The following is a 25883-nucleotide window of genomic DNA, read 5'->3' as shown; positions in this document are numbered from 1 at the left end:
CAGGTGTCCACTGACAGCACATCTGGGGACCAGGTCACCCACGGCGAGGCGCCAAGGCGGGTGCCCAAGCCTCTGGGCCGTGTCTGGGCCGGAGCCCCCAGCCCCAGCAGGCTGCTCAGGGGCCCCTCCCTTCTCCAAGTTCTCCGCACCTTGTCCCACTCCTGGGCTAGAGCCCTCGTTTGCATTTGACCGGCTCTCCCCGCAGGAGGGGGTGATGATGGGGGTGGCGTCTGCTTTTTCTGGATCTTTGCTTTTTTACCTATTGCGTTCCTCTGCTTTCAAACCCACCAGCCCTCTTCGGGGGGGCCCAGGTGGGGCAGGCTGGCACACGTCTTACCTGAATCAATGTTTCAGGTGCTCCTGTGGCTTGGTGTTCTGAGTAATCTGTCTGTCCCCATCGCTTCTTCATCATGCTTCGCACAGGCCTCTCCCCACCCCCTGCCCACCCCTCCCTCCCTCCCCCTCTCTGTGGACTTTTCGGATCCTGTCTCTCTGCCCTGAACGTGCCCCAGTGATACAGGAGAATCTTTTCTTTAGAACAAGCTCCTCATTGGTGTATGTGGATGCTGCTTTTCTTATTATTACTGAATCTTTCCCCCCATAATGACACCAGGATCATTATATAATCCCATAACAAAGAGGCTTTTGAGGCACCAGCTTTTGTGAACTCCAGGACACAGAATGCATAATTGCATTATTCAGCTTTCTCCCCTTCTTCCCCCTCGTCACCGCTTCCCAGAAACCCAGACTCAGGCATTGCCCACATCGCTACCTGGCCACCTCGCCTTATATTATTTACCCAAAGCGGCTGCCTTGGGGACCATCCTTGACAAAGTTGCCTTAAAAAAGTTATTTGGCTTGATAATTCAGTCCTGGAGCCCACCGCCTTATGATTTTTCTGGACCCATCAGGCAGAGAACCTGCGTGACGTTTTTCTCGAAGTTTAATTACCGTATGCTAATTTCCTTGCCTACTACGTGATTAATTAAAATCATATTTTCATAATCATTTGGCACTGGCATTGTTTTACAATGATCATGATCTCCTAAATAGTGTCTGCAAATAAAGTCGCCTCCAACGGCAGGCGCGGGAGGCGAGGCTGAGACCTCTCCGCGTTTGTATCCCCGCGATTGGCAACAGAAGTGCCTTATTTACACTAAATACGCCACAAGGTTACCGCGCGGATCAACGTCATTTCATCGCTGATGACTCCCTTAAACGCCCGGGCTGTGACTGATTCTCCGCGTCCCGCTGTCCACCGAGATTCACCCCGGAGTTTTTTTCCCCCCAGAAAAGAAACAGACTTTAAATAGTTTCGAGAGCAGGTAAGAATTACGCCTTTTGGTTTCCCTTCTCCGGCGCTCTCCCTGCGTGGCGGTCTCTCTCTCCCTCTCGGCTGGATAAAAAATTCTTTAGTCAAAGGCAGGAATGCAAAGTAGTGACAAGCGAAGGGGCTGATATATGTCTCAGTAACGAGTCTGACAATCAGAATGTAGCTCTTGGAGAATAGATAGATTTTAATAAGTGTGTTTACATCAGCTCAAGGTCAGAAGCAAGCTGCGCTGTGTTAAATGGTTTCTTAGTTGCTAGACAGAGAGAAAAAATGGACGATCACACACCATTCTTTGTAGATTATTATATCAAGGGTTCAGTCTCTGGCTCATCAAAGCTAAATGCCGCAAGACCTATCTAGTTGCTGTGAATTATGCCAGGGCGACAATGGAGAGCGTTTTTAATGGTACAATGCATTTCACCTACCAGATAGGGGGAGGCCGAGCGGGGGACAGGGATGTCTGCGGGGCTGGGTGATGAGTATCGATGAGCGGGGCGACTCCGAGCAGAGGCGGATGAACACGCAGCCCGCCCTGGCCCGGCCGGGCTGGGGACAGTGCGCGGGGCTCCGCCGGGCGGGCGGGCGAGGCGCGCTAGCAGGGCGCCGGTCCCCCTTCAGCCCCGGAAAATGATCAAGTCAATCATGTGGACATGTTTCATTATTCATTGAACACAATCTTTTACAACGCTCCGTTTACGTGCCCGAGTTTGCTCCCGACGCCCGTGTCTCGATGTTTAAGGTAAGGAAAACAAAGGTGGGGGGGGGGGGACCGCAGAGCCAGGCGGCGCTGGGGTGGGGTGGGGGCGCGCGGGGGCGGGGGCGGCGTCTGGAGGTGGCAAAGTGAGTTTGGACTCTCGGCGTGGCCCCCACCCCTCCCCCTCCCCGTCTCGGCGAGGCCTGCGCCCGGTTCCTTCCGGCCCCATCTCGATTAAAAAATACGGTCTAATTAAATAGCCGTGGTGGTGACGTTGGCGAGAGAAGCTGTCAGCAGGGGGGAAAGAGGAAGAAGCCGAGAGAGCGACCGCAGCCGGGCACCCACGGCTCTGGCGAACTTCGGCGGCGAGTGGGACCCGCGCCTGGGCCACCGCCTCCCCCGCCCGCGGCCCCCGGACCGTTACTTTGAAAAGGAGTCGCAGGGCCTGGCGCCGGGCGCGCCGGTGGGACCCAGCGCCCGGCCCAGCTGCGCCCCCGCCCGAGCCCGGCCGCGCGCTCCCGGCCCCGGGAAACTTTCGCAGGGGTCTGGGGGTCGCATGAGGAGGGGGAAGCTGCGCAAACTTCTGCTCAAGTGACTTTCCCCATTTTCCCCAGTGCCGGAGATGCGGGCGCCCTTGCTCCCTCTCCCCCTTCCCGGCTCGCTACGGTATCCGGCCCCCGCCGCGGGTGTGTTGGGGGGGGGGAGGGAGAGGGTAATTTGTAATCATTTTTTTAAAAAAAGATCAAAGTTAGCTGATGCTCACACAGTGTGAGAGTCGCGGGCGCCCGGGGCCGCGGGGACCTGCCATTTTGTGTGGGCGCTGGCCTCCTGCGCCCCGGGAGCCCGGCGAGGCCCAGGCGGGGGCGCGGCAGGCCGGGATGCGGGGTCCGCGCAGCCCCGGAGCACGGCTGCAGCGCGGGCAAGCGCAGGCGGCGCCCGCAGCATGGGCCCCCGCCCAGCTCCAGCCCTGGGGCCCAGCCAGGGGCCAAGGATAGGAATCGAGAAAGAAATAAGTAACAGGTTATGGAGGCAGCCGGCAGCCTGGACTGCGGAACGAGGCCAATCAGAGTGAGGGGTGCGGGCGTGGGGGTCTGGAAGGCGGGCAGTGGAGGGTCCGGGGTGTCTGGGAAGAGCGCAGTTTGCGGGAACAACCCCCCTCCCCAGACCAGATGTATGACGGGGGGGGGGGCAGAGATCTGCCCTGATAAACCTTTCTGTTTGCGTCAAGACATTATTATTATTATTATTTTTTGAAGATGAGGAATTGAGGAAAACAGCCGTGGGCGGGACCGGGATGTATTTTAGGCAAAAGGGGTGGGGTGGGGGGGAGATTTTCTTTGATGATGTGTAGGAAAGTGTCCAGATCTCCACGCGCCCATCTGTTGCAGTTTTGCAAATAATTTACAATATAGATATCTCCATACAGATGGATGTATGTGAAGCCAAAGGTGGAAACGCAAGCGCCGGCAAGTTAGAAAAAAGAAGGGAAGGGGGTGCGGGCCAGGGAGAGAGCTGCCCCCCCAGCCCCCAACTCCTCGGAGTAAACTCCAGAAGGGCTCTCTTTGGGGACAGGTGGAGAGTTGTGGCCCCCCCTGCGCTGCTGTGTTGCGAGCGTCCCTCTCGTCCGCCTCCCGGAGAGCCCGGGCACTACCCGTCGGTGGGGGCCGCGGGGGCGAGGAGCGAGCGGCAGGTCGCAGCCCCGCGCGGAGGTTGCCGCGCGGCCGGGTTTTGTTTGCCGGATATTGTTATGTCTAACGAAATGCTCACGGGAGACGTGATTTGTCAGCTGCCTTCGTTTTCACTTTAGCGAAAATACGGCGGCTGCGCGGAGTCCTGGCCTGGGGGGCTCGGGCGCCTCGGGCGTGGGGTGCCGGAGGGGGCGCGGGGAGCGCGCTGGCGGGGCAGGGGCGCCGGGCGGCCTGCCGGGAGGGGCGAGAGCGCGCGGGCGGCCTCGGGCTCCGGTGCCTCCTCGGGCCGCCGCCGCCGCCGCCGCCGCCGTGCAGTTTAGCGGCGATCCGACAGGGGCCGCGTTTGCTGAGCGCATCGGGCCATCCGGGCCGGGCAGCCGGAGCGGGCTGCCGGCGGGGAAGCTGCGGGGAGGGGCCCGGGGCAAGAGGGTGGGGTGGGGGGGGCTGCGGGAAGCGAGCGGGGCTGGAGTGCTCACCACCCTTGCCTTCTGCGTCCCCAGCGGGTCGGGCAGCCCCTGGAGCCCTGGCCTCGGCGCCCCCGTCTCCAGCCAGGGCTTAGGTGAACTTGGGGAGGGGTGAGCGCGCACGCGCGTGCATGTCCGCGCGCGCGCGCATGGGGCTGGTGGGTGGGGGGTGCCGCGGGAGCACTGTTTTCTTTCCAGTTTGATATTAGCCGCTGGGTTCGGACTTTCAGCCCGGCTTTGCTCGCGGCCGGGGTTGGGAGGGGGCGATCTTTTCCCATCACTCACATCTTTGTTCATTGTTCAGAGTGGAAGGCAGGCGACTTAACGAGACGAAAGAGAGGAAAAGGGGGTGGTGGAAAGACAGAGGAAAAACGGGGGTGCAAAAGAGGGAGGAAGAGAGGAAAAAGAGGGGGCAAAAGAGGGAGGAAGAGAGGCGGGGGGACAGCGCCCCCGCCCGCGGGGTCGGGGTGGACCGTGCGACAGTGGACCGCGCGGAAGGTCTCCGGGAAAGTGGACATTACCGCTTTAATGAACTTCGCGGTGCTCGGCGGCCGGACCTGGCGTAGCCGTGACGCGCCCCATAAATCTGCCGGCCCGGCTGCTCCCGAACTCGTGCGGTAGCCGCCTCAGATCCAGCGCGCGCCTCCCAGTCCGGAGCCATTTGCATAATTGGATTTTTTTTTCCTTCTTCTTCCTCCGCGAAACTTGTTTGAGAACCGCGAGGACCTGCACGTTCGAAGGCGGGTGCCAAGTAAGTGCCCAGCCGCGGCCTCGGTGTGCCCCGGGGTCAGCGCGCGAAGCCCGCGGGCGAGGTGCGGGGAGCCGTGCCAGCGGCCGGGTGGGCCTCTGTGGGCCGTTCCGTAGCTGGGGGACAGCAGCCTCGGGCTCCCGGCTCCGGGCTGGCAGCTCCCGCAACTTTTTCCCCCTGTGTCTGCTGACTTTCCGGGGCAGGTGAGGCGTTTGGGCCACGTGTACCTGCAGCGAGCTCTGGAGGCGACCCTTGGGCGCGGTGGAGTTGGGCATCTGGGTCCGGGTCCGGGGTGGGCGGTCGGTCCCCCCGGCGCAGAGAGGGCAGAGCTGCAAGCGAGCCGGCGAGTGAGCGAGCGGCCGACCAGCCGGCTGCTGATCGCGCAGCGATGCGGCTCCTCACCCAATCCTCCCCCATTATTCCGAGGTTTGTGTCTCTGAGTGTGTGTGTGTGTGTGTGTGTGTGGTCGCCTGTGCAGAAAAAGAAAGGAAAGCAACCCAAAGGAGAGCCGGAAGGGCTTCTCCGCAGCTCGCCCCGTTCCCCCAGCATCTTCTATTTCTCCTGCTGCTGGAAGGAGAGGGCTGCTTGTTTGCTCAAGACAGGGTCACGGAGAGATCGCCGATTCTGTTGGAAATGCCACAAATTCTATGGCCAAATTCTAGCTGCATTCAGAAAATGCCAACCCCTGCCTGTCCAGGAAAGTGGTTTTACATTATCTCAAATGTTATTAAAAATACATAATATGTTATTATTATTATTTGTAGTGTTCAGAGCCTGGGGGGAAAGTCGATTTGCTTGGGAGAAAACTGTCTCCCCAGTTCCAGTCCTCTGGGAACTTGCTGGAGGCAGGACCCGGACCCGGCCCTGCAGGGGCAGGGGACTCAGCGTCTGGCCCTGGGAGTCTCAGGGGGGCGCTGCCGCTGCCCTGTGGCCTCTGCTTGGGGAGTGCCTGGGGCTTCTGGCTGAAGGCTGCCTTAGTTATGATGTCATCCTGATCTCGGAGTGCAAATGTCTCCTGATTCCACCATTAACCGCCTGGCTGATCTGCTTGGTAACGATGGCGCTGCCGGCCCGGCTCTGACAAACGCAGGCCCCAGAGCTCTGGGGGTTCGCTGTCCCCAGCTGAGGACCACAGGGTGGCCAGGAGCCTCACCCTGGGGCCCCTGCCCTGGAACTCTGTAGTGCCACCGGCTAGGCACGACTGGAGGCCAGGCCCCTGGACTAAGGGACCCCTGTTTGCCCAAAGTTTGGAAAACTTTTAGAAGGCTTCGATTTCCAGAACACCTTTAATCTGGCAAAACTGGAATGCAGTTGTGGCTGGGCAGAGACGGGGGACCTGGCAGGTGGCTGGGACCCTCTCTGGGGCCCTTGTGTGGGAGAGCAGACCCTGACACCTGCCTGCTCCCTGCAGTCCCTCCCTGGGGCTTTATGTTAATACCGCTGCACGGAAACCGGATTTAGTTGTGCATTTCTAAATAGTGTACAATGATTTAAGATTTCTTTTGATTTACTCTTCAAATGAAATTTGCATAAATGGGATGAAAACGAACTTAACATCTGGGCCTGTGAAAGAGGTTAGTACCCCATATGTCATCTGCAGAGAAAGTCTCTAAAATGCTTCCCCTCTAAGCCGGGTTTGGGCAGACAGTTCCTGGAGGCATGACTGGTGATTATGGAGAACCTGGAGAAAGCTCGTTCAGTACATTTGCATTCTCCTGGACTGCCGCTCCGAAAAGCCACCTTGTTCTACGCCCTGCGTGCCGAACTTCTGAGCGGGCTTCAGATCCCCACCCCTCAGCAAGTTCACTGCCAGCCACGGCTGTTTCACAGGAGACTTAGGAGGTGGGAGCCGCCTCGCACTGCTTTGGTCCAAGCCCGAAGCCAGAAACCCCACATGGGAGAGGGCAGGGGCGTGGCCAGGACATGCACCCCACTAACCACTGTAGCCCATTGCTGCTGAAGGCGGTGCCGAGATGCGTTGTTGCCTGCTGAGCCCCCCGAGGCTGACTGACTTGGCGGCCTACTCTGCCTTAGGTACCCAGAGACGTCTGCGTGAGCTCAGACTGCTAAAACCCAGGAGCCCATTCAAATGAACTCCAAGCCCTTCTGAGCAAGACAGGCTGATCTCTGGCATGAGGAAGTCAGCTGTCCCCAGACGTGGCCGCCTTCCGCCCAGAAGTTGGCTGTGAACGGCACAGGTGTTTCTAGAGTGCCTGGCACGGGGGAGGAGACGGCGGCGATGGCGCTCGTGAGAATGTAGATGGACTCTTTTTTCCTTTGGAAGAGGATCGTAAAGGAAGAAAGCAAATAGATTTATTTTTCCAGTTTGAATGAGGACAATTATAGCTTTTTAACATCTCTGGATTTAGTGTGTTAATAAGCCTCTTAAGTAAGCTGAAATATCAGCTTGCGTCTTGTTCTCAGCATTATTTAAAGGGAGGCAAATTGAGAAATGGAAGTGAGGCTTCCACAGGTGAGGTCAGCCTCTGTCCACGTGGAGGACAGAGGTCCCCCGGCACCTCTGCCAGGACCTGGGGCCGGTGAGTGTTCGGCCCTTAGATCTGGGCAGGAAGGGCCCTGTGCTCAGGCAGTGTGAGGCCACCTCTCGGGCCGGCGCAAGTTCCCTGACATCGGAGGGACTCCTCTGTGCCCTAGGGGCTCCGAGCTGGGACCCCACCTCGGCCCTGCAGACCCTAGCTCCATCCCAGACATGTTGCCGCTGAGGTGCTGAGGGACTGGGGGAAGGAGCGGCCCCAGGACCAGAGCGGGTACAGGGCTGCGCTGACTGGCGGGGCTAATGGTGTCTTTTACCTGGCTGGGTGGAATCTGCCTCGGGGTTGTTGGGAGAGAAGCCCTTGGTCAGTTGAGGAGAGGAACTCGGGCTCAGGCCCAGCCTGGCCTGCTGGCTCCACAGGACACCCTCAGTGACCTCAGAGGGGTGAGCGGGGCCTGGAGCCGGGTGTGCAGGCAGATGGAGCCAGGCCACGGACAGTGCCCGCTGTGGCACGGAGGGGCCAGTGCTGGTGTGTATGTGTGTGCATGGGAGTGCGCGTGCCTGTGTGTGCGTGCGCACGCCCCGAAGGCAGCACCTGTTCTGCGATGATGCCCTTCTCGCCCACGGGGGCACCACCCGAGTAGGTCAGTGAGTTTGTGAGAGCCCGTGTGTGAAGGGTTGGGGCCAAAGCAGCTGGAGAGGTGGGCAGTGGAGGGGGACATCCACGCTCAGACTCGGGGATCCCCAGGCCTGCAGGCCTCCTTTCCTTGATTGCTTGTGTGCTTGTCCCCAAATGAAGGCAGACATGGCTGGGAGCCACCTCGAGAAGCTGGGCCACTCCGGGAGCCGCCTGGCTTGGGCCCAGCCCAGCCCTGCCCTGGGGGTGTGGGGCCTGCCTGCCCAGGTGACTCCGTCTGCGGGCCCCTTATGTGGGGGCCAGGCCCGGCTTGGCTCTCTCTGTCGGCCGCCTGAGGATCCACACCCCGCGTCCCCTTTTAAAAATCACTGTACGTTTTTGGTCTTTCATACTGGCGTTTTTGCTACCGCAAAGGGCATACAGCACTCGGCTTTTCTCAGCCGCTGAACCTGCTGGAGGTCATGTTTACTTGTCCTGAGATGAGGTTCAGGTGTGGCTTTGATGGCACTTGCTGGACTAACCTGGCGCCGTTTCTCTGGACAGGGTTTCACCACGGCGACATGGTGGACGTAGCCCACTTGTCGCAGATGCTGCCCTCTGCAGACGCTGTCCTCCTGTAGCCCCGGTTGTGGCAATCAAACACGTCTCCAGACATTTCCATGTGTCCCCCGGGGGCCATCGGCCTCCACCTGCCAGGCCTCGCCCTGGGCATCTCAGGGGCGAAGGGTGGTCCAGCCCTCAGGGACGGCCCAGATCGGGGTGCAGACGTGTCACAATGAGCTGAGACTCCAGGAGCTGGGGACCTGCTCTGCGCGAGGGGCAGACCCGAGGGGTCCGGGAGGAGGGAGAACCCCCAGGGGAAGAGGAGAGGGGCTCCTGCTGTTTCTCCATCAGCTATACCCTGGGTGTAGTAGCCCCATGGATGACGGCTGTGCCTGGTCCCCTGCCGGGATGTGGAACCGGGAGGGGACAGCCGTGGCTGTGAAGAGGGAGGTTCGTTTGGAGCGCGCCTGTGACGGCCGGGGTTCTGAGCGCTCCACGCCTTCGATCCCTGTGGCCTCTGCGTGGGGGGCCGGTGCTGTTTTTGTCCCAGTTTCTGGAAGGCAGCCTCGGGGACTGAGCGGGTGGTTGGTGGGTCCAGGGTTAGAGCCTACGCCGCTGCCTCCCGAGGTGGCGCGCTCAAGCCCTCGGCTGCGGGGCAGTGCTGCCGGTGGCAGCCCAACCCACGTCAGCGGCCCTTCCCGGGGCACCGTGCGGCTCACCCACAGCCTCCTGACGCTGGGCTTGGAGACTGCATGGGCAGGTAGCAAAGGTCCTGAATGCCAAAGCAAGCCCCCTCTGGGGGACGGGGCTCCCGGTGGCTGCCCGCAGGAAGGTCGAGCAGGTGCTCGGAAGGAGCATGGAGGTGCAGGAAGGCAGATCAGCGTGTGGGGCCCCCCTCTCTTCCACCTGCCCGCTCTCATGCAGCCTTCCAGGGAGAAAACTGAGTGTCTGTGACATGGGGAAAGCCATCGCCGTGGGCGGGAGCTGACATTAACCTGCAGGCCCTCAATCAAGGTGTTGTAGCTTTGATTACCTGCACCCTGTTTGGTGGGGTCTTTGATTGCCGAGGTGGGCTGCCCCTTGCCGGTCCCTCTCCCTGCTGGCTCTCAGCCGGGTGCCAGCTCCACGGGGCATCACTCCGCGCCTCTCCTTCCATCCAGTCGGGACCAGCAACCCCTTTCACGAATTTCTGAGCCTGTTTGGATGTTACCAGTTCTCAGGTTCACACGCCCACACACACGGGAGGAAGTAGCTGCCTCTGGTTGTCAGGGCCAGCCCGCAGCACCCCCAGTGTCCAGACGGAACACGGAAATGCCCACTCAGCCTTCGCCATGCTGATGTTCTCGCGTGCCTGGCTGAGGGTCCCTGTCATTCCCACAGACCAGGATGGGGTTTTGGTTCATGGAAGGCTGGCTCATCGGGCCCTCAGGGCTCTGCAGGGGTTGTGGGCACCCAGTTTCGGGGCACCACTGGGTAGGGGTACAGAGAAGGCCAGTGTCTCCCCCCGCCCCCTGCCCACATGTGGCTGAGGCTGATTGGAAGCCAACCCATGCCACTCACCTTGCTGCCCACCCCCGCCCAACCCCTCCACCAATCCCGTACTCAGAGAGCACCGGTTCAGGATCTTCCCTCCCGGCCACATCAACCCGCCTTTAACACGGAAGTTCCCAGTGTAAACCGGAACTTGCTACTTGGAGAGCATATGCATCGTTGTAAATTTGTTTCCAAGAGGGAGAAAATATTTGGAAACTGTATCAGCTAAATTGTATCAACTATGGAAAAACACACAGACCACATAGATATTACACACGGAATTTAATCCATTTGAAAGCTTAAATTATTTAATTTTATCTTTCAAAACATGTAGAAACATTTATTCCTTATTGGCACACACATCTCTAAAATTCTCTTTAAAATTTTAATTCTTGATTGAAATCTATTAACATCAAGGCAGGCAAGGCCTCCCAGACTGTTACAGGAAGGCTGTTGCGGCTGTGGAGCCTATTGAAAAGGTGGGACATCGTACTGAAATCACAGCCACCATGCTTTAGTGGCTGTTTCTTTGGCCAGGGCTCCCAGCCTGGGGGTCCCAACCTGTCGATGCTGAGGGGCTGTTTCCGTGGCCTTAGTTTGCCTGGAGCAGGGAGCATCTCACCAGCCGAACGTGGCTGGACCTGCTGTCTGAGCTCAGCTCAGCTCAGCATCTGAGAAACTTTGTTCCCGACGTGTCCCCTGTTAGAGTGTCAGCACTGGGGCGGGAGGGCCATCCTGCCAGCAGCCTGAGGAAAGGTCAAGGTGGGGAGTGTGTGCGGGGTACTGCGTGGGGAGTAGAGCAGCCCCGTGTGGACATGAAAGTGTTTAATCTGTGGAGCAGACACTTCCTCGATGGTGGGGGCCACCAGAGCCACGGCTGTCACCGAGCCCTGCGGGCCACTCTGGCCACGTGGCTCTGAGCCCCGGGGCAGCCCCAGCCCTGGCTGCAGCTCTCCTGGGCTCTGGGTGCAGCGAGCCTGAAGTAAAAAGCCAGACGCCGTCTGCAGTTCTTTTCTGAGATCATGGATTTGACAACTTAATATCTATTTTCTGTGTGGGTTTTTTTTTTTTTTTTTTTGCTGTATTTCATCACCCCCCTCCCTGCCAATTTCTTCCTTTTCAGCTGTTTCGCCCTTCACACAGGCGTTCTGAAAGTATGCTGAAAAAGCTTTTGTTAAAGTTTGGGGGGGCGGGACGTTGGAATTTTAGTCCCGTTTAAAAATTCCCACCCAGCATATTTGGGAGCAGAAGAAATGCAGACGAGATGACATGAACAGTTGCGTCCCCTAAAACCGTACCGCTGGGGCTGCATGGGAGCCGCCCGCCGTTTTGCAAGTGTGGCCTCCCCAAGGGAGACAGCGGCTTTCTGAGTGCATGCAAGTGTTGGCTCAGCCGGGGTGCGGTCGCCTGATGGCGCTTCCCGTGACAAAGCTTCTGTGCCGTGACGGGTGGCGGCGTGGCCTGCCTTTGGGGGGGTGTGCATGCCCGTGGGCATGTTCAGTCCTGCGTGGTAGCCATCCACTCGGGGAGGCCGAGGGATGTATTCCAGACTTTAGTGCACGCCCCGGTTTCAAAACCCTCCCTGAAGCCCCGGCTGCCTCCTGACACACTGCCCTTTTATCTCCTGAGGCCGGCACCCTGGCCTGCCGTCTCCCCTCCTGTCTCCGAGGTCGACGGGTGCTTGAGCTGCGGGTGCCGGGCGTGCAGGCCCCGCTCGCTCTGCTGCTCAGGTGCAAGGGACCGGGCTCCATGTGGGTCCTGGGGACAGAAGGGGTCTGCCCTTCAGGAAACTTTTCCCTCCTTTGCCTGATAATACTGCTTAGGTAGAGACTGTGTAATTTTTGTGTGTGATCTCCAAATACCACCTTCAATAAAATAATTTGCTTGCTGATCTAGGGAACGAGGGGTTCCCAGCTGCTTCTTTCCTTTGGGACAGCCTGTGGCCTTGGAATTGGTCTCTCTGACTCCCTGCTGGGGGAGGCTGGCCTCCTGGAGAGGTCATAGTGAAGGGGCTGCGGGGGAGGGGGGGCTGCAGCCGGCTGGTGACTCCTCTCAGAATCAGAGGCCTCGCGGGAGCCAGGGCCACATTCAAATGCCATCGTCTGTGTTGAAACACACAGACACATGTGTGCTTGCCTGGCTCCGTCTGGGAGGCAGGCGAGCCGTGAGGTCGCAGGACTGGGGAACTGAGGGGCCCCCCCTTAGTAACCTCACGTCAGCCCCCTGTGAACCCTCAGACCAACTGCAGGACCCCGCCTGCCTACTCACGGCGCCCCTGCTCCAGAGCAGGAGAGACTAGAGGGCGAACTCTGGGCGTGCTTCATTTCCTAGTTAAATTTTTTTGCAGCAGTTACATTGTCCCTGCATTGCTTGATGTATCAATATCTGTAAGTTAGCTTTTTGCATAATTTAAGTTTTAGGGATGTTCCCTCCCTCGCGCCACGATTAAGATGCTGGTGCCACCGAGCTGGAAACATCACGTTTGTAAATGAGGAAAAGCTCGCAGCCTTTTTATGTGTCGTTTTTGAGCCGGGTGACAGGTGATAAAGCGCGGGGGGCCGGTGAGGCGGGACTGGCCCACCGCCCCGCCCGCCCCGAGCCGCACTGCGCCTGCGCTAACCATGAGCGGAGCGCTTCTGTCTGCCTGCCTGCCTCAGTGTTCGCGTCCGTAGAATTGGAACGATTCCTCCTCCCTCCCCGCGGTGCCAGCATGAAAAGAGAAAGTGGCTAATGAACGAGTCCAGAGACCAGAGCTTCCACGAGGGGTGACTCATTTTTGTTGAATCCTTTCGAAATGAACACCTCGCCCCAAATGAGGGGCATCAGTCACCTGCAGAGCCTGGGGAGAAGGGTGGGTTCCCTCCTCCTCGTTTCCCTGGCTGGTCTTCGGGGTGTTCCCCTGGGGACCAATGAGGATTCGAGGACAGAGTCCCTTTAGGTTTTGGAAGGTGTGTTTTAAAGGGTCAGAGGGGCTCGTGGAGGGGTGCAGGGTGGGGGTGGGGCTCATGTCTTCAGTAAGCAAATAGTCTCCAACCCACCACACATGTGCACACACAAGCACATGGCACATGTGTGCATGCACACACATGCAGGCACACGTGTGCACACACAGCCTGCCGGTTGCTGGAGTCTCTGTGGGAATAGGACGGGCCCTGTTCTTCGCCCTTACCCTGAACCCAAGCCCAAGGCCCCGCGGAGCCCTGCCGGGCCTTCGTTCACTGGTTCGACCCTAAACAGCGTGTGCTGAGGCTTTCTGCGCACAGGCAGCGTTGTGCTGTGAGCAGAGTGGAGTCACCTCGGGGCTGTCGTGTGAGACACAGCTCGAGTGGACGCAGCGAGGGTGACTCCTGAGGTGCCGGGCTGCACATCCCACACACACGTGCACGCACCGGAGACTCGCGTGCATCGCCCACTGGCGCACACACTCACGCTGATGTCAGGGGCCTATGCATGAGATCAGTGTGGTGGGCTGGTGGCCGCGGCACTTGGGACGGGGCTGCCGTGGGAGAGGTGCGGAGTCGGAAGACTCCTGTCCTTTCTCCTGTGGTGGGAGGGTGGGGTCCTGGGATGGCTGGCTCTTGCTGGAGGGGACCCCAAGTCAATCCCTGAGGGAGAAAGCCAGCCATCTTTGCAAAGAGGGAGTACCCTGGGGATGTCACAGCGAGAAATGAGATCCCAACTTCGGGGGAAATTTGAAATGAAGACCACAAACCTCTAGCATTTACTGAGCTTTTTATACAGGTGGCCCAGGGCTTTAAAACGCAAGGTATCACTGAATTTAATCCTTAGAAGCCTCTGCTTTTGGATGGAGAAGAGGAGGCGTGTCCCTGTGGTGTGACTTGCCCAGGGTCACACGGCGGGTAGATGGCGCTGCTGGGCTCTGAGTGGAGTGGGTGCCTGTGGCGTGTGCTGCTTTCAACACCCAGCTGGAACCTTCTAGAACAGAACCAGCTGCTGGGAACTGAGGCTCATGGGACACATGTCCTTGGGCCTGCTTCCCGGTTTCCGTCCCGGGTGGAGCCACAGCAGCAGCAGCAGCAGCAGGCCCCCGGGGGTGGGGGGGGGAGGGCTGGGGTCCTGGCACACGCCTCTGGTCACGTCTGTCTCGGTGCCGTCACCGTGCTCCCCAGTTCACCCCCTCAGATCCGTTCCCTGCCGATGGTCACTGAGCTCGGCGCTGTGGACACGTGGGGCACCTGACCCCATGGTTCCTGCAGCTCTAGACAGAGTCCCAAGAGAAGCCCAGTAGTGATCATTTCAATGGCGACAGCAGAGGCGCTTCTCTCAGCCAGGTGCCTCTGGGAGGACTCCAGGTGGGAAGGAGCCGGGCGGGTGAAGGGTGGAGTGGGACAGGCCGAGGGGGCAGCGTGGGCAGAGGTCTGGGGTTGGAAAGGCTTTCATGGTTCCAGGAGAAGGAAGAAGGCCAGGGTGCCTGGGGCTGGGGGTGCCCCTCTCCCGGGAACAGCAATAAAGTCTTCTTTATTGAAGGTGGGGACTTCTGGGTGGGGGCCAGCCCCCCCCCCCTCCGGCTCTGTGGGGAGCGGTCTGCCTGACCCTGCTGCTGAGGTCCCCGGCTGCCGTGGCCTTTCTGCCCTCCAGGGGTCTTCCTTCAAGGAGTCCCTCCCCCCCCCCCCCCGCAGCCCCCCACCCAGTCTTCTTCCTACACCCCATCCACCCATCCATTCATTCTGCAAACACCCCCTGAACGTTGCCCCTGGCCCCGCAGGTGGAGAAGTGAGGAGACACAGTAGCTGCAAAGGCGAACAAGACCGTGCCCTCTGCCCCCAGTTCCTGTGGCACCTCTCGAGTGCCTGTGTGCTGTCTGCTCCCCTCCGCCTGTGCCCCACCTCGCTGCAAGGACGGGCCCTGGGCGGTTCTGTCGGGCTTGCCGAGGCTCTGCCTGTTCAGGGAGCGGGTCCCCAAGGACAAGGGGTCACCAGGAGTCATGCCTGAGCCTCTCCACATTCCCCTTTCTTTCCTGTCACAGCCTCAGGGGTGCAGCCTTCCTTCCACCCTTTCCATCCCGTCGTTCCTGCATGGGCACTTTGTCAGGCAGTGGGCCAGAGGCTGATGGGGGAGATGGCACGGGGCCACCTCGAGTTTGTCCACGATTCAGGGGTCGTGGCTTTTGGAGCCGGTTCCCGCCATCCCCGCTCTTCCTGGGCACCTCCCCCTTCAGGAAAGGGGTGGTTGGTGCGTGTCACCTGCAGGACCAAGGGGGACCCTGTCACATGGGGCTTGGGGCTCACTCCTTACGTGCTTATGATGACAACTTCTACACTGAAGTTAAGGTTTTGGTGGAAAATGAAGTATGTGCAGGCTCTTCGGATACCGAACTTTTTCCCTCATCACTTGGTGTTAAATGCTTAAGTACATTTCATTAAATAACTGTAAACATTCCCAATGGCCTGCATACATATCGTATTTCACACCATCGGAACCTCCGTGTAAAATATTAAAATGTAAATGACTCAATAGAAAAATTATGGAAACACATGCGTGACTTTTATTGCACTTCCTGAAAAGTTGCTTAAAGATTTCCCCTTCCTTAGCAGAAACCTGTGTGAGCGAAGAGGAAAACTGGTTAAGGGCACTAGAAAAAATAATTGTTTAGAAGAAAGGAAGGAACAGACCTTGGTGAGAGGTGTCCCCTGTTTTTGCCGGGCAGCCCTGTGGCCTCCTGTCGGCTATCGTCCGCTCGTCCCCTCGGATATCGTCGAGTAATCTGAGTCAGCGCGAGATAATCATTTTCACTGCTGCGCTTTAGTCGGAATGATATTTTACCCAAGTGGGTGACTACAGATCCGAATGTACATATATCTTATGAAATTTGAACCAACAATACTTCCCGTTCCTCGTGAGAAGCATGCCAGGCTGTAGTAACTAGCGATCATCCAGGAGGCCCTGGGCACTTCATTTCAGTCTCTGCCCTGACTTCCCCTGGTATTGTTCTCCACAAATCTTGAGAAGTGACAGGAGATTCCTTTTCCATAATACATAGCAAGTAATGTAATAATAGCACACGATACCTCTAATGAAAAAAATCGTATCTTCCTCCCACTTAGAGAAGAGTGCCAACAATAGGTAGGATTAAATGAAATCAATATTTTGACGGGGCTCCATTATGCCTGGCTTGTTAATTTGGAGAAACCTCTCTTCCAGCCTACACCCCAAAGTGTCAACAAATAGGGGCTTTCACGTCTCCCCTGGTCCCAGCGCGCAGAACGCTCGGCGAGTTATTTTTGGAGGAAAATGATTTTTGATTCTGCAGATGTATACCAACCGCATTGTGTCGGGTTTTGTCTCAGGAAACAATGACCAAGTCCCGCCACGCCGTCTGTACGCAGAGGGTTTGCTCCACACACTCGTGCGGCTCCATGTCATACAGGTTTTCATGTAAATGAACAGGTGTGTGTGTGTGTACACATATGTCGTCGTTCTGTGTCATTTCCTACACACACACACACACACACACACCACCCCTAAGGTCATCTTCGTGGTGGCTCTTAATTCCACCCAAAGTTCCCCCCGTGTCCTCTTCTTCTAGAAGAATCTGGAGCTTCTGATTTCTGAGGACCGATTGCTGGAGATCGAGGTCAATGCCAGCACTGGCTCGGGCCGCTGCCGACAGGCCACGTGATGGTTGATCGATATGCACGGGCCTGAGAATCTTCTCCTGTGTGGGGCCTGTCCTTCCGGCCCGCCCTGCGCCCAGCATGCCCCGCGTGCCTCCCGTGGCGTTTCCGGGACCCGCCCCACCCCAGGCACCGGGCTGTGTCCTTTGGGCGGAGCCCCACCTCTCACTGGGGCACGAGGTGTCTGCGTTGCCGTGGCTGCCGCTCTTTGTTCTGCACAGACCAGGACGGCCTGGGCTGAGAGCAGCGGGCACTAACAGAGTGTGCATTATTGATGCGGCTTTAATTGTCCTATTGACGACTCACTTGAACTTGGAGAAGCATGCTAATATTTATCATCCTGTGAACTCGTGTGCATTTTCTTGACCAAAGCCATAATTACAGGAGAACTGCAATACCGACGCGTGTGCGCCCTGCTGCCTCACCTCTCCTCTGCTGGGACCGAGGCCGGCAGGCCGGGCCCCCTGGGACGAGCCCCGCCAGCTCTCTGCTCAGACCCTTCAGCCCCCAGGTCCCCTGGCGCTTGTCCCTCTGCAGCGATCTGGCCCATCACACCTGGCTCAGCACCTGGCCAGTGAGGGAGCAGAGGGACGACCCACCTGAGCAGCGGCAAGGAGGGCAGTGCCGCCCAGGCATGAGGCGGCCCCGAGGTTTTGGTTGTTTTGAAGGCACAGCTGTTTCTCTCCTCCCGGGATGCGCTGATAGAGCACATTAGGAAGATTTAGAACAGGGGGGACTGGAATCGGGGCCGCTGTGCTGGCCAGGAGGCAAACATCCACTCGAGGAGGGTTTTAGAGGCTCAGGGTGACGGATGGAGCCTTCACGGTCTCATGTGTCCACCTCGCTGTCCCCACCTCCCACCCTGCTCCCCTCATCCTCTAGGCTCCTGTCCCACCGGCCCCGGCTCCTTGGGCCTGCTGGCCAGGCCACACACAAGGCCTTTGGTGGCACGGCTGTTCCTTCTGTCTGGCACCCGCTCGTCTGTGCCCTTCATCTGGCCTCCTTGGCTCGTCCCCGCCTCTCACTCAAAGGCCACCTCTCTAGAGAGACTCCTCCCGGCTCACGGTCCTGCTGTGCTGTCCCCGCAGGAGCCACATTTCCCGATTCCGCCGACTGTCAGCACGCTTTCCCCACCCTCCCGTAGAACGAGACCCCCCTGGCCGGGGCCAGTCCTCCCATGCCTAGGACAGACGCTTGCTGCGCCAGCCAGTTAGTTAGTCCGTGCGTTTTGCAAGAACGCTACTTTCCTAAAGAAAACCAGGGATTTGGGAGTTTGTCCTTGACCCTTTGAGGCAATGTTGTATCATGTGGCAATATGTCCCGTGGCACGTCCATTGTCCTTGTTAGAGACGTGAGTGGAGTTGGGGGCAGCTGCTCCTAATGCCCAAGAGGTGGTCACACTAGGAATTCAGCGGGCAAGTTGTCCCTCTATAGAAAATACGCCTGTGTGACTGCCAAGGTTTTGTCCCTCGGGAGGCGCTGCGCAGTCAAGGGGGTTTCTTGTGTTGTGGCCATGGAGGTGTCCCCTCTTAGCCACTCCCCGGCCTGGGCCGCCTCGTCCCAGGTGGGCCCTGCTGTCCCTGCCGCAGCCTCTCCATCCACATCAGTACGTTGGGCACGGAGCCTTCGCTCGGTCCTTGGTCGCTGCTGAGAGCCAGCTGCGTGGGGCCCTGATTAACACAGTCCGCATCGTCACGGGCTCCGCGCCCGCGTCTGCGGCAGCTCTTGACGGGGGTCCCGGGCAGAGGCGCCTCGGAGCCCGGAGGAGATACCGTCTCCACTCCCTGATTGGTGAGGCGCTCATCTGTCTGATGAACGAGGTGGAGCAACCCCACTGGCTTCAACGAGACACTTGAATCACAGAAGATGATTGCAGAGGGAGAGGGACGGCCGCCCTAGGTCACGTCCCGTCGCCCCAGCGACTGCTGTCTCGGGGCGCTTGATGGTGCCTGTGCACCCCGAAGACTCTATCTCCCGGGAGCCTTGCAGTTCATCTTCCTCCTCCCCGAAAGTCCTCTGTCCGGAATTCCACCGACAAGTAGCAGATGGGATGCACCCCAGGTGCCCTGTGGGACCCTCCTGGTCCCTGTGGCTGGTCCGCTCTGCGAGCTGGGTTGCAGGGCGTTTCCCCGTGTCCCTCTCTTCTCTGCCACCAGAGCAAAGCTCCCTGAGGACCGGAGTCCCCTTTCTCTCCCGTGAGAGTGCCAGGGTCCCCTGGCCCCTCCTGAGCCCACGCCGCCCCGCCACCCGCCGGCACCTCCAAGATGGGAGAGGGCAGTGGGCAGGCGCCTTAACAAATGACCTGAGAGAACTAGGAAAATGGGTCTTTTGAAAAGATTTAGAATAATTTCCCAGTGATGTGTTCATGATTTATAGACCCTTTGGGCTAGAAACTATTTGCTACCTCCTTTTTTTTTTTTTCAATTCAATGAGTAAAATAGTCTGCTAATTACTTTTAAAAAATGAAGGGCGTGTGCCTCTACCAGGGCAGCTGGAACGACAGTTCCTCGCAGCCAGGACTTCGGGGTGGGGGGCGCTCGTCGAGAGTGGGCTCCTTGATCAGTGAAATAAGAAATCCTTTGGTGTTGTGGCTCTTAGGCATGATTTTTGCCTCAAATTAAGGAGGGAATGTCCCCCCCCCCCCAGCAGAGGGCTGGGGACGTGGCTCCACCTGCTTCCCATCGGGATTTTGGCATTGCTGACCCTTGTCTGCCATACAGCCTCCTCCCTGGGGTGTCCCCATCCCCAGCTTCTTGTGTAACCGCTGCGTCCCAGCTCTCTGGTGCTGTGGGTGCAAGTGAAGTGTATGTTTAGGGGTCAGTGCACCGGTGCCCCCGGCGGTCGGTGTCCAATCAGAGCCACAGGCAGAGCAGAGGCACAGGTCTGGGCCCCACCCTCTCTTGACTTGTCCCTTGGGTGACCGTTTACCCCAGCTGACCACTCGTCCATGCAGAGGGGAGATGTGGCTGGGCCGTCGCTTGCTCGCAAGCTCTGGCAGAGGAGGGAGAGACTGGGGGGTGCGCTGAGTGTTCCCATCCTGGGCCCTGCCCGAGGGCCCCGTCTGTTGAGGTTGCCGGAGTCCGGGGAGCCGGGGACGGTCCAGGTGGGCCCATTTCTGCTGAGACAGTCTATCAGACGAAGCTGGGGAAGGTGTCGAACGTCAGCAAACTTTGCGTTTCGCCTCCTTGGTTTCGTCCAGGTTGTCCTAGTTTTGTAACGTTTTGCAAAATCACAGTGTTCCCGGCCACAACCGCAGAGGTGATTCCTGATACTCATCTTCCTGAGAACCGGTCCCTTGGCAGGATAGGGGGCAGCATCCGGACGCTTCCCTCTGGGCAGTAGAAAGCCCCGCAAACCCTGATTCGGACCCAGGGCACGGCGGAGACCCTCCTGGCGCCGCCCACATCCCACCTGCGCAGAACCGGCCCAGCAGCAGCCGGGGCAGCGAGCGTGGGGGCGGGGTCTTTGCGTTGACTTCAAACCCCACAGAAAACAGTCGATGACGACAGCTCTTCACCTCAACGTGTCCACGGCTTCGTCTGTGGTTTTAAGGACAGGGAGCCTCCAACGGAAGAAAACAAACACGCGAAAACCTACCAGGGCCGGATGGCTCGTAAGCCTCCAGGTTTCCGGAGGGTGAGGCTGGGGAGCTGTCCCTGACAGGGGCAGCTGCAGCGAGGACAGGTGACCCACTCACCCGAGTGCCTTAGGAAGGACCCTCCTCACTGCCGAGCGGGGTAGGTGGGATGGCTGCGGCAGTGGTCCTGAGGAAGCATCATCTCTCGGGCCCTTGGGTGACAGATGCCTGGCCCATTTGTCTGATTGGCGTCCCTCCCCAGAAGTGTGGGGACATTAAGCAGGACGAGCAAGTCATCGCCACGCATGGATTTTGCATCACATGAAAGAACTCAATTTTCTGGCCAATGTGGGCTGAGCCTCTCCCAGGCCCCGGGTGGTGCATAATTAATGGACCACTCAGCATGCGATGCTTGTGAGTTTTGCAGAGATTTAACCTTAGAGGATGCTCTGGGTCTGGGGCATACAGGAGCGCATTCGGCTTATTTGCCTTTGGGCGTGGGGGATGGCCTCCCCGGAGTCCGCCCAAGGAAGAGGAAGGTGTGGATCAAATGCTCTTCTCCCTTCAACTCCTCTGCCAACACCTGGTCAGTGCCTGGGCCTGAGCTTCCAAATGGATGGAAACAAATGTTGTGGAGTGGCGGCGAATGCCCATACGGACCCCAGGAAGGACTGGGGCCGGGGTGGGGTGCGGCAGAATGCTGCACGTGGTCTTAGTTTCCCGACGTGGAGCCTGGAGCTCAGAGTACCAGGGGTGTACCCAAACCCCCGCCCACAGCACCTCCCTGTCCCACCGAGCGGTGGTTACTCAGAGTCGCCACGGGAACACAGGGGGAGCTGCTGGCCGCCCTGTGCCCTCTTGGGGAGCAGAAGTGGAGGCCCGATGACACCTCACCAAGTCGCCAGGCTCCAGGACCTTCCGCTGGGGAGGGTCTAGCACAGTGACGCCGCAAACTTCGTTCCTACGCACGCCCAGCACTGGGAACATTTTGGGGGACAGCCTTTGAACGGCGTCTTCTCTCAGCACAGACAAACATTTCTGAGCTGCCCTCTTGCCAAGTAGCTGAGATGTAAGAACATGTTTTCTATTGATTTTTAAAAGCAATTCAGGACCCGACCGGTAATAATAGGTGTGACCCGTGCCGTTCCCAGGCAGTCACAGCAGCGCGGAGCCTTGTTGTGCGCCTCTGATGTTTGGGATGTGCGTTCTTTGAAGATTACTTCTAAGGCACGGCGTCCAAATCCTTAATTCACGATTCTGTCTCTTCCTGTGGTGTTTACACTCCGCCGCGGCAGAGGATCGCTGCGGAGGAGAGCCACGGCGGCGCACTTTTGAAGAGCGCTTTCTCACGTGGGCTTCCTTCAAAGACCCGCCTGGTAGCCCTCGCTGGAGCTGGGGTCTGTGATTCACCGACAGGGGACATAGACACTGATGGGTGGTGGGAAGGTTTGTCCCCTTGTGGTGACCGTCCAGGCTGAGTGTGGGGCATGAGGCTTCGAGGAGCAGGTGCTAGGGCGGCTTTGGGGTGTGGGGCCGTGTCTGTCTGGCATCCATCTGCCACCCGAGTGCTTTCCTGGGCTTTGCTGGGGGTCCTTGTGGGCCGGCACACAGGGTGGGGCTTGGCCAAGGCTGGGCACAGAGAGAGGCGAGACCCCCCCCCCCCCTCAAAGGTGTCTCTGAGCTCTGCAGCCCAAGAGCTGAAGGGACATGTGGACCCAGGGCCTGTGCGGCCTCTCCCTGGTCACTGGAGTGGCTGTGGAGTCCCTCTCTGCCACGCCCTGCACCCGGGGACCCGAAGGTACGTGGCAGATGAGAGGACAGACGGACTTTTCACTTTTCCACCCGTGACTGTGTTGATGCTTTTTATTTTTGAGGGGGCCGCGGTGTCAAATACTTAAAACCCCAATTTCACTCTGCTGTTGTTGTCTCTGCATTTTGGGACAGGCTCCCGTGGTCGGTCTGTCACGTCCCCGGGGCTTGGGGGCAGTGGCCTCTCTGGTGCACATTTGTGGCAGGTCTGCGCCCCACCATCCTGCAGCTCAGCCACCTGGGTACTTAGGTTCTCTGTGGTCGGTGGGGAGCCCCCGTGGGTCACCTTGGGTGTCGGGGTGGGGTGGGGGAGGGACAGAGTTCTGTCTGCGGCCCTCGGTCTCTGTCCTGGACTCCTGGAAGCTGCCTCTCACACAGCTGACATCACCCACGACGTTGTCCCCTTCACTAAGCGGGCAGTGCGGGAATGACAGCTTGTGGCAGAGTGCAGGATGGGCCCCCCGATCCCGCGTGGTCTGGTGTGTGCAGTGCTCCACTCAGCCTGCACAGGGCCCGGCACCGAGCTTCTCTGTGACGCGTCGCGGAAGCCAAGCGAGCGCACACAGGTGTCTGGCACAGCCCCTGCACATCTGGCTGACTCGTCAGAGGATACCTTGGCCTTAAAATAATAAAATATTAAATTCTTCTAGCTTTCAAAAACACCTGATGTCCCCTTTAGGGAGCACTCCCTGAGGTCTGTGGTGGCCCTGGCTGGCTTTGGCCACATGTGACTCCACCTTCCTGTGGGCTTGGAGGAGTCTGAGGAGGAAGGGGCCCAGGTGAGGGAGAGGCGGCAGATGTGCCCAGGCCACAGCTCCTCAGGCCCGCGGCACTCCTGAGTCCCAGGAGAACTGAGCTGGGGGACTCTGCCCACCCGTATTTGGTCTGCTCGAGAGCCCCGAGCCTCCTTTTCTGGTGAGGAGACCCAGCAGCCTGCGACTCCTGCAACTATGTGTTCACAGGTGCGCATGAAGGGGCCTAGGGAGAGGGGACCCTCGGCCGGCCCGATGGGGTGGCTGAGGTGCTGAGGGCGATGGAGACCAAGACAGGTCGATTTTGGGTCAGATCCCAGAGACATCATCCTGGTTTTTCCCAGTGCATTTTATCGTCCCTCCCCAGGGAGAAGGGAGGAGGCGGATTCTGAGCTGTGGCAACCTTCAGAGTGTCCAATTTTTTAAAAAGTTGCTGTGATTCTCTTAAAAGTCATTGAATGGTTACTCCATTTACTGTGTGGTGTTCGGAAGAAGGAAGAGGGCATTTTGAGGTGATGACGATGGTGATGATGATGGTGAACGACAGGCAGTTGGAAGGGTCTGATGCCAGTTACTGAGGCACACCCACGGGCTCAGCACCCTGGGACTTCGGGCCAGGGGCTCAGCTCCGCCCCTGGGGGGCCTCCTCTGTCTGCTTCCTCATCCAGGGCGGACAGGAACCCTCGCTGGTGTACCAGGGTCAGTAAGAATGATAAATACTGTTAATATTCAGAAAGAAGAATTGACTTAAAAAATGTGCCTTTGATTCACTAATCTCTGACATTGAGACATTTTTTGAAGTCTGTTGCTATAATTAGAATTCTATAAGCCATTTCATGTCTCTATCAAAATTTTAAGAGACATAGAAAATCCAAGGTTTTTTTGGGCTTGCGATTCATCACATCAGCGCGAGCCCCTCTTGGGGCTGGGGCTCGACGTGGAGTGGTATTTCGGGGCCAGGACGTGCTCTGCCACAGGCCCTCGTGACCGTGGCCAGCCCCCTGCCCCCACGCTGCATGGCAGAGCCGGGGTTTTACACGCTGCTGAGGAATGTCACCCCTCCTTGTTTGGATTTGCTAATTGCAGCCGAGATCTGGGTCTGGATGACCCAGCGGAGAGGTGACCGTGTGGCGCCCCCACCTATAGGCTGGGCTGGGGTGTCAGGGAGGAGCGGGGACACTTGGTGTATGGGGCCGTGGGGCCCAGGTAAGCCACAGCTGCACTTCGAGATGGGTAGTTGGTGCCCTGTGGCCCGTTAGCCACGAGGAGAACCTGCCCTTGGTCACCGGGAAGCGGGCAGGCTGCCCGAGTCAAAGCCGGTCAGGTTCCTGCGTCAGAAAAGACGCGAATCCCCAGCTGACGTCCACTTTCTACTTTTTCCTCCGTAACGCAGACCCTGTTCCTGTCCTTTAAAAAAAAAAATCAGTTTGGAAAAAGACTGATGTAGCCACATCGGGGGGGGGGGGGGGGTGTCGGCATCGCGCCGCGGCGGTTTGCGAGGAGATGAGTCCACTTGAGCCGGGCTGAGACTCGTTCCTAACACAATGTTAAACACTCAGTGAAAAGAAAGATTACGTCTATCTGGTTACACCATTCCTTGATATATGCTCCGTGTCACCGTGCCATTGTCTCCTGGGGGAAGGCGGAGAGTTCAAATACCCACTATCTCTCCCCTGGTGCTCGGAACGCAGCGCTTTGAAGTTTTTATAATCCATCTGTCATCTTCCAGCAAGGAGGACGCGTGTTCCGTACCACTCAATTACCGAATTCTCCTGTGCCGGCCCCAGCGAGGCAGGAAGGAAGCGATGGGTGGCGGAGAGGAGCTGTCAGATACACTGAATTCCTCGGATTCACGTGGACGCGTGATTCCAGGCAGGGAGCACGGCCTCTCTTTTGTTCGAGTGTTAGGGACGCACTTGGCACTGGGGTAGCGAGCCTTTGATTTTTTTTCTCTCTCTCTGTCTCTCTTCCGGAGTGTTGTCTTACATCAGATTGTTCTTGTTTGAAAAATAAATTAAAAAAAAAAAATCACTCAGCTCTCCTCGGGAATGTGGATGGAAAGGTGACGTCTGCCTTGGCCGCCCAGGGACTGGGCACCCGTGGCCCTGATGCAAAGTGGCTGAAGGCTTTGGTGTCTGTGGGTTTACTCTGGTGACAGAGGGTGTCCCTTGGGCGTTGGGGATGATGGGGACCGGAGGTGGCCTGATGCACGCAGAGGTGATTTCATCCTTGTCTGGCCAGGGAACCTGGGCTGGAAATGCTTCACCCGCAGCGGAGGCCTGAGAAAGTCAGCCCTGGATGGAAAAATCTCTAAAACAGATCATTTTGGGCGAAGGCGGCCTACCTCGGAGGGGCTGGTGTCGCCGGGTCGCGTGTTCACTTCCCACTCATCGAGTCACGGGTGGTTAAATTCGTTGTCTTATGTGAAATGAGTTTGATGATCCCGTCGTAGCCTCTAGTGGGTATTAATTCACATTATGAAATATCCCAGAATAATTTAGCGCCGTGTGGTATAATTTGCATTTTTACTCAAGATAGGGGCAGAGATAGTGCTGTGGGTACGCTCTTCTTCCTTTTCTCACTCAGAAGAGGGCGGCTCTTCTTTGCGGCTCTCAGGGTGCTTGTGTGTGGGGTCCTGACCTTGTTGGGAGCATTTGGCTGAAGGACTCGGAGGGGTGAGAATAAGCCCCTGTAGCTTGGCACTGAGACCTAACGAGAGAGGTTTGCAGGGACAGGATTCCGGCTGAGACGGGCTAGGCTTTCCCGACCGACACGCACGTGACGCTGGACCCAGCAGCACACGCGTGAACCTGGAGAGCCCGTTAAGGGGACACGCAGTTTGGTGGACTCCACGCGCCCCGCGGCTCACACACGGAGCGCTGTCCCTTTGTGAAGCAGCAAGGCTTTTGCCGAGATGCAAGGTACGGGTGCAGTAATTAATGCGGTGAAACTTCTTAAACCCGGTCTTCTGTTCGA

At 58.3% G+C, this 25883-nt stretch overlaps 1 protein-coding gene across 4 annotated transcripts in view; it reads left to right on the top strand.

Moving 5' to 3' along the window:
- Positions 1 to 1233: 1233 nt before the first annotated feature.
- Positions 1234 to 25883, top strand: part of ZNF536 (zinc finger protein 536) — a 329458-nt gene continuing 304808 nt past the window's right edge. For 2 of the 4 annotated variants that reach the window (XM_053916155.1, XM_053916159.1), the window contains exon 1: positions 1234 to 1325. The gene's annotated coding sequence lies outside the window, so the exon portion shown is untranslated. Of the gene's footprint in view, positions 1326 to 2032; positions 2073 to 4572; positions 4931 to 25883 lie in introns of those variants that run through there. The other 2 variants (XM_053916158.1, XM_053916156.2) reach the window with 2 other exon arrangements.

This window comes from Desmodus rotundus, chromosome 12 (assembly GCF_022682495.2).
Source record: "Desmodus rotundus isolate HL8 chromosome 12, HLdesRot8A.1, whole genome shotgun sequence".
Lineage (NCBI taxonomy): Eukaryota > Metazoa > Chordata > Mammalia > Chiroptera > Phyllostomidae > Desmodus > Desmodus rotundus.
This window is presented reverse-complemented; position numbering and strand designations above follow the sequence as displayed.